Source organism: Mustelus asterias, chromosome 2, assembly GCF_964213995.1.
Source record: "Mustelus asterias chromosome 2, sMusAst1.hap1.1, whole genome shotgun sequence".
Lineage (NCBI taxonomy): Eukaryota > Metazoa > Chordata > Chondrichthyes > Carcharhiniformes > Triakidae > Mustelus > Mustelus asterias.
Genome location: NC_135802.1, coordinates 62,100,674 through 62,109,338, shown reverse-complemented (window position 1 = coordinate 62,109,338; position 8,665 = coordinate 62,100,674).

The following is an 8,665-nucleotide window of genomic DNA, read 5'->3' as shown; positions in this document are numbered from 1 at the left end:
AACAGCGCTACCAAGCAGCACTTACTCAACAATAACTTGCTCACGGACACTCAGTTTGGGTTTCACCAGGGTCACTCAACTCCTGAACTCATTACAGCCTTGGTACAAACATGAACAAAAGAGCTGAATGCCAGAGGTGAGGTGAGAGTGACTGCCCTTGACATCAAGGCAACATTTGACGGAATGTGTGACATCAAGGAGTCCTAGCAAAACTGGAGTCAATGGGAATCAGGGGGAAAACCCTCCACTAATTGGAGTCATACTTGGCACAAAGGAAGATGGTTGTGGTGATTGGAGGTCAATCATCTCAGTTCCAGGATATCACTGCAGGAGTTCCTCAAGGTAATGTCCTAGGCCCAACCATCTTCAGCTACTTCATCAATGACCTTCCTTCCATCGTGGGATCAGAGGTGGGGATGTTCGTTGATAGCTACACAATGTTCAGTATGACTTGTGACTCTTCAGGGATGAAGCAATACATGTCCAAATGTAGCAAGACCTGGACAATTTCCAGGCTTGGGCTTAAAAGTGGCAAGTAACATTCTCGCCACACAAGTGCCAGGCATGACCATTCCCAACATAAGAGAATCTAACCATTGCCCCTTGACATTCAATGGCATTACCATCACTGAATCCCCCACTATCAACATCCTGGGGGTCACCATTGACCAGAAACTGTGGCTACCAGAACAGGTCAAAGGCAAGGAATCCTGCAAGCGGGTAACTCACCTCCTGACTCCCCAAAACCTGTCCACCATTTACAAGGCACAATTCAGAAGTGTAATAGCATGCTCTCCATTTGCCCAGATGAGTGCAGATCCAACAATACTCAAGAACCTTGAAAACATCCAGGACAAAGCAGCCAGCTTGATGCTAACCCTTCCATAAACATTCACTCCCTCCATCACCGACAAACAGGTAGCTGTGTGTACCATCTACAAGATGCACTGCAGAAACTCACCAAGGTTCCTTAGACAGCACCTTCCAAACTCACTATCATCTAGAAGGACAAGAGCGGCAGATACCTGGGAATGCCAGCACCTGGATGTTCCCCTCCAAGTCATTCAGCATCCTGACTTGGAAGTGTATCACCATTCCTTGACTGTCGCTGGATCAAAGAATTCCCTCCTGAACAGCACTTTGGGTGTACCTGCACCTCAGGGACTGCAGCAGTTCCAGAAGACAGCTCACCACCACCTTTTGAAGGGCAACTAGAGATGGGCAGTAAATGTTGGTCTAGCTAGTGACATTTAAAGCCCAAAAAAAGGATTTAAAAAATACAGGGTGGTTGTTGGGAAGATGCCTCCTAACTGGCAAGTCTAGAACATGAGGCCATCGTCTCAGAATAAGGGGCATTTAGGACTGAGATGAGGAGAAATTTCCTCACTATAAGGGTTGTAGATTTTGGAAATTTCAATCCTAGGGAACTGTGGGTGCTCAAATGTTGAATATATTCATGGCGGAGAGCAACAGATTTTTGGATACTCAGTGAATTGAGGGATATGGGATTGGAGCAGCAAGGTAGAAAATCAGCCATAATCGTATGATGGCATGATGGCAAAGCAGGTTCGAAGGGCTGAATGGCCTGCTCTTGCAGTTATTTCTTACATTCCTATGTTCTTATTTACAGCGATGGAGTTCCACTTTGACGCAAAAACAGAAAATGCTGACAAATCTCAGCGGGTCTGACAGCATGTGTGGAGAGAGAATAGAGGCAACGTCATCCAGACTCGAAATGTTGGCTCTATTCTCTCTCCACAGATGCTGTCAGACCTGCCTGAGATTTTCCAACATTTTTTGTTTTTGTTTCGGATTCCAGCATCCGCAGTATTTTGCTTTTTATCTTAGTTCCACTTTGGCTCCCTTTGAGAACTGCTATCTGCTGGAAGGAGAATTGGTGAATTGACCTTTTTTTTGCTTTAATTAATTTGCACTGATCAGAACACTTATGAAAAAAAGAGGTAGTTTGCTGATGCTCTTTATCTTGCACTCAACTGGACAAATGCAAGAATGTCAAATTTCAAACAATCGCGACAATTTATGCTGCAGAAGAAAGGCCTGCTAATTGTTTGATAAGAGGTGTTGCCATTGGGAAAGCAATGAGAAACTGTAGCAAGCTCCCCGGTAATTCCAAAAAGGCATAAGGTTTGAATATCTTCCTTTTGTTAGCAGAGAAAATATTCCTGCATATGAATTAATGTTGCTTCTAGTAAATGTAAATGAGCCACTTTATGGGTTTGACTGATTATCTTAAATTGGCTGTTAGTGTAGCTATTAGTGCACCCAGGAGTATTCAGCAAGTACTGTCCAATCACAGAATGATGTGGAGATCACAGAATCACATCTTTCAGTAGATGTTTTCTTTTGTGTTTTAAAAGCATGGGCTGGTTGAGTGTGGCCTCTACCCTGCCTATTATGAGCAACCGAAGGGACATGCTGTCTGATTTGATCAGCGAATCACTGAGACCCTTTGTGATCCTTTGGTTATTAGTAAAAGACAGAGTACAGACTGTACTCAACCAACCCGCACTTGCAAAACCCAAAACACGACACCTAGTGTTGGATGTGATTCTGTAATTTGGAAACACATGCTGAACAATCCTAAGTGCGCTATCGCTACACTAACAACCAGTTTAAAGCAATCAGTCAAGGTCATAACATAGCTCATTTAGAACAAAGAAAATTACAGCACAGGAACAGGCCCTTCAAGCCTGTGCCGACCATGCTGCCTTACTTAACTAAAATCCCTAATATTTTTCATTGAATTCAAATTCCATCAGTTGCCGTGGTGGGATTCGAAGCCAGGACCTCAGAACATTAGTTGAGTTTCTGAATTGATAGTCTAGCAATAATACCACTAGGCCATCGCCTCCCCCACTAGCTAGAAGCAACATATTTTCACAGCAGGGAACTGTTCTCTGCAAACTAAAACAATGGCCAGAATTTTCCAGCCGCTCAACAGCAGTGAGATTCTCTGGTCCTGCAGCAGTGAACGGAGATTTGGCTGAGCGCCAAATTCTCCGTCCTTGCTTGCAGTGGTGGTAGGACGTGAACGGCTGGAAAATTCTGACTAATATATTCAAGCCTTGCAAAATTTTGGACATACCTGGGAGCTTGGGGAACCTATAGTTCCCTGCTTTCTCCATGACAAATCCTTATCCAATCAGAATCAACTTGTCAACCAACCAGCACCCTTTCCTCTTGTGTTATAAATTGTTGTGATCATTTGTAATTTGTTTTGCTTGCTCTGATGAATGTAAGACAAAAAACTTTGGTAATATGTCTCTTTTCTGCAATATTCAAGTTCTGATGTAAAAATGTTTAATTATTAAATTTTATAGCTTTAATAAGAAGTCCAAAATTTTAATTAGGCAAGTCTAGTAAAACACATTATAGTTAGTTAATAGTCATCTGGATAAATTCCATTAAAAATGTTATTGAGGCATTTTTAAAAAGAAATGCATAAACTTTGAACTAATTTGGTAAAATTCGGTTGTACTAATGTCAATGCTGATTTTCTTTGGGAGAAGACTAATCAATTGCTGTATGTGATGCTTTCTGTTGTAAAGTAGGAAACATCATCAACAACAAACACCAACTTACATTGATATTGCACTGTTAACATTTAAAAACTTTAAAGACATTTCATAGAGGCACAATCAGACAAAAGTTAATGCTGAGCCAAAGAATGAAGGCTTTGTTTGACCAAAAACTTGGTCAAATAAATGATCAGGATAAGAAATAGAAGCATAGGAAGGCATTCAGTCCATCAAGCTGCCTCTTCCCTTCAATAAGATCATGGCTGGTCTGATTGTGGCCTTATCACCACTTTCCCCCATAACCCTAAACTCCTCTGTAGATCAAAAATCTGTATGTACATTTCAAGGAGGTTCAAAGGGACAAAGGGAGATGGAGAAAATGAGTGGATTTAGGGAAGAATTTCTAGAGGATTGCACCTTGTGTTCTGATGGCACATCTGCCAATGCTAGGGCAAAAACAGGAGTGGAGGAATCTTGAATGTGGAGTTTTAGGTTTGATTATAGGGTTGGAAGGCACAACAGAGATAGGTTATGAAAAATTTAGATATGTACGTCTCAACATTCATGACAATATCCAAAGAGAGTTGCCTTCACAAGATGGCAAAAACAAGAGGCAGACCTCATCATTTCTTGCAAAACCTTGTAGCAAGCATGCAGCCAAGGACACTTATAGAATTATAGAATGATGCAGCAAAAAAATGAGGCTATTTGGCCTATCATGTTTTTGTTGGCTCTCTGAAAGAGCAACTCAAAAAGTCCCACTCCCCGACCTTTTTCCTGTAGCCCTGAAAAGTTTTCTCTTCAGATTATTGTCCAATTCCCTTTTTAAAGCCATGTCTGAATCTGCCTCCACCAAATTCTCAGGTGGATCATTCCCGATCCCAACCATTGTGTGAAAAAGATTTTACTTCATGTTGCTTTTTTTTTGTTGCTCACCTTAACATGGTGCCTTCTGTTTCTCAATCCTTTTGCCAAGAGGGACAAGTTCTCCCCATCTACTCTGTCCAGACCACTCATGATTTTGAATATATCTATCAAATCTCCTCTGAACATTCTCTTCTCGAGGGACAATAGTCCCAACTCATCTAATCCATCCACATTACTGAAGTTGGTCATCTCTAGAAGCTGGAATAAGTCTCCTGCCCCCTCTCCAAAGCCTTCATATCTTTCCGAAAGTGTAGTGCACAGAATTGGACACAAGACTTCAATTGAGGGTGAAGGTTAGTCATGATTTACTTGCTTTTGTACTCTTATGGGTAGAATCTTGTGGAGGTGGAGGGCATCCCGACTCCTGTGCTCAACAGTGCCACTGGTGAGGCAGTGATGTTGCCAGTGCTACACCCACCCAAAGCCTCTGAACAAGGAGAGACCCAGGCACAAATGAATGCTGTGGAAGACTGTCTCAGAGAGGGTAGTTCACAGAGCTCAGCAACAAGGGCGGGGGCCTGTCTCAGCAGCCCACTCGATGGGCCACCCCATTGCTGATGCCGGGTCCATTTTCAGGTATAGAGTGCCTTTGAACGAGGGACCCCCATCGTGAGCCTGCAAGCTAATGCTTCAGGATGTGCTTGTCGACCGCCCGCATGGTGTGAACCACCATCACCCAATCACTGGATTAAAATCAGTGGTGACAGCACGTGGCTTTTAAATGGGCCTTCCTGCTACTTCCACCATCAGAGGTAGTGAGCTGCAACATCAAATCTACCTCCAATTCCTTCCAGATTTGCTGCAATACTGATCTTTTGGGCAGTATCCTGATATGGAACTAGCACTACCATTCTCACAAGTTTCTCCATTTCAAGCCATCAAACAGTAGGTCAGCTATTGTACTTTACTGTCCTGTCACATGCTTCCAGACTCTGTTTTTTTTATGCCTGCACGTTAGGTTTCCTGACATCTCATTTTTGTCTGTCACTGTTTATCTCTTTCCCCTTTTAAGCTTACCAAAGCAGTCACAAAGTTGAAATGTCTTTTGAGCCTTACCAAAGGCTGTTAAAAAAAATGTTCCCCAAATCCTCATATCTTTGAATTTCACCTGAATTTCAATTGTCCAACTCTACTGCTAAGCTACCTGCGTGGTAATACAGTTATGAATAATTACAATAATATGTTGACCAAGGAAAATTATGTGCAATCAGCTCACCATACTTCAGTTGATCTTTGCACTCATGTTGAGCCATCTGTGATTAATTGCATCTATACCAGAAAATCCTGACCTGTTCGCTGAAAGTGTGTTCTTTTACATTTTATTCTCAATGGGAGAAGAGCACATTATGCTCACAATTATTATAGACATAACAGATAAAGTTTGCATGTACATTAAGTTATGTAAATCAAATTTACTACTCCTTTACATAATCGACCAATAAGATTGCTTTAGAAACCACAGGACATGTTTACTGCATCAAAAATGATTAATTAAATGAATTAATGGTTCAACTCTGGGTCCTTTATCATCTTCAGCTGCAGCTTCACATAGAACATAGAACATAGAACAGTACAGCACAGAACAGGCCCTTCGGCCCACGATGTTGTGCCGACCTTCATCTGAAACCAAGATCAAGCTATCCCACTCCCTACCATCCTGGTGTGCTCCATGTGCCTATCCAATAACCGCTTAAATGTTCCTAAAGTGTCTGACTCCACTATCACTGCAGGCAGTCCATTCCACACCCCAACCACTCTCTGCGTGAAGAACCTACCTCTGATATCCTTCCTATATCTCCCACCATGAACCCTATAGTTATGCCCCCTTGTAATAGCTCCATCCACCCGAGGAAATAGTCTTTGAACGTTCACTCGATCTATCCCCTTCATCATTTTATAAACCTCTATTAAGTCTCCCCTCAATCTCCTCCGCTCCAGAGAGAACAGCCCCAGCTCCCTCAACCTTTCCTCATAAGACCGACACTCCAAACCAGGCAGCATCCTGGTAAATCTCCTCTGCACTCTTTCCAGCGCTTCCACATCCTTCTTATAGTGAGGTGACCAGAACTGCACGCAATATTCCAAATGCGGTCTCACCAAGGTCCTGTACAGTTGCAGCATAACCCCACGGCTCTTAAACTCCAACCCCCTGTTAATAAAAGCTAACACACTATATGCCTTCTTCACAGCTCTATCCACTTGAGTGGCAACCTTTAGAGATCTGTGGATATGGACCCCAAGATCTCTCTGTTCCTCCACAGTCTTCAGAACCCTACCTTTGACCCTGTAATCCACATTTAAATTTGTCCTACCAAAATGAATCACCTCACATTTATCAGGGTTAAACTCCATTTGCCATTTTTCAGCCCAGCTTTGCATCCTATCTATGTCTCTTTGCAGCCTACAACAGCCCTCCACCTCATCCACTACTCCACCAATCTTGGTGTCATCAGCAAATTTACTGATCCACCCTTCAGCCCCCTCCTCTAAGTCATTAATAAAAATCACAAAGAGCAGAGGACCAAGCACCGATCCCTGCGGCACTCCGCTAGCAACCTGCCTCCAGTCCGAAAATTTTCCATCCACCACCACCCTCTGTCTTCGATCAGATAGCCAGTTACCTATCCAATCGGCCAACTTTCCCTCTATCCCACACCTCCTTACTTTCATCATAAGCCGACCATGGGGGACCTTATCAAACGCCTTACTAAAATCCATGTATATGACATCAACCGCCCTACCTTCATCAACACACCTAGTTACCTCCTCAAAAAATTCTACCAAATTTGTGAGGCACGATTTGCCCTTCATACTGTCAACTGTGCTTAAATTATTCAAATGTTTAATTACATTCAGTCTTGTACACTACTGGGAGAACGTAACTAAAATTGTCAGAGGATTTCAAACCACATTCATTGAAATTTGTTAAATCAATAGTACAGTTCGCAGAGTCAAAGATTGTTGAAGCAATCATGTCAGTCAAACCATGTGCCTTCATTTGAAACAGACGAAGACATTTGGGAATCTAAACTGTTTTATTAAAAGCAAGCAAAGCCCAGTTAAAACCTATACCTAAGAGTGTGATTTTTCTCCTGCAGTGGTCTGTAGCAGAAGCTGTTAACTTTGAGCAACCAACAATGACACAGCAGTATTTCCCCATGTTATAATGTATTGGTGCAGTCTTTCTCTAAATTCAAAGCCTTGGTTGTAGGTTTCAAATCCAGCTTGATTACCTGGAAATATTGCATTTAAACTATGCCCTTTGGACATTGGCATGACTAAGTCTGAGAGTGCTGCCTACTAGGGCAATAAAATGAAGTCTTCATTTCTGATTAAAGGAAAAACTATTTTGACAACCTCCACTGAAGAGGGCACAGATACCAGAGTCCAGACAGGGAGGATTAATTCTTTCATAACAAAATAAAAACAGGAAATGCTGGAAAACTCTTTCATACTCTGCAAAACGTACTTTTCAGTGTGATCAGAATCCCTCTCAAAGTTTTCCTCTGTGCCTACAGGAGTTACAAACTACTTCATATTTTGAAGATATTGTTTAAAATTTCTCTTTAATTTGCAGTTCTACTGGTTTTAAATGGTATGATTTTGAGAATGGGAAAACAGGCAGTTTTACTGATGCAGAATCCTCATTACTTAATTATAAAATATGAACCAGGGTTATTCAAAAAAAACCCCACTATGGTATAAGAATGAACAGTAAGAATAACACAGGACAAAGACAAAGATTTGTTATGTATTGTTTGTATGGCTGTATTCTTATACAGTTATGGAAAAGAATAAGATAATGAGAAAATCAGATGATCTTCTAGATGGCAAGATGGCTTTGGTTTGTAAACATTAATAAAACACGGGCTTACAAGTTTAACAGGCTTGAATTAGCAACCCTGAGTGAAGAAAAGGAGGGACAGTTTTCCCGTGTCTTGGAAAATTATTGTAGAGGGGTGTATTGAAATAGAATCTATAAAACAAAACAAATTATAATTATATAATGCCTTTACCATAATAAAACATCCCAAGACACCTCACAAGAGCATTACATGACACTGAGCCACGTAAGGAATATTAGGACCAAAAACTTGGTCAAAGAGGTAGGTTGTCTGGAGTGTCTTAAAGAAAGCAAGTGACATAGAGAGACAGAGGAGGTGTAGACAGGATATTCCAGAGTTTAAGGCCTAGGCAAC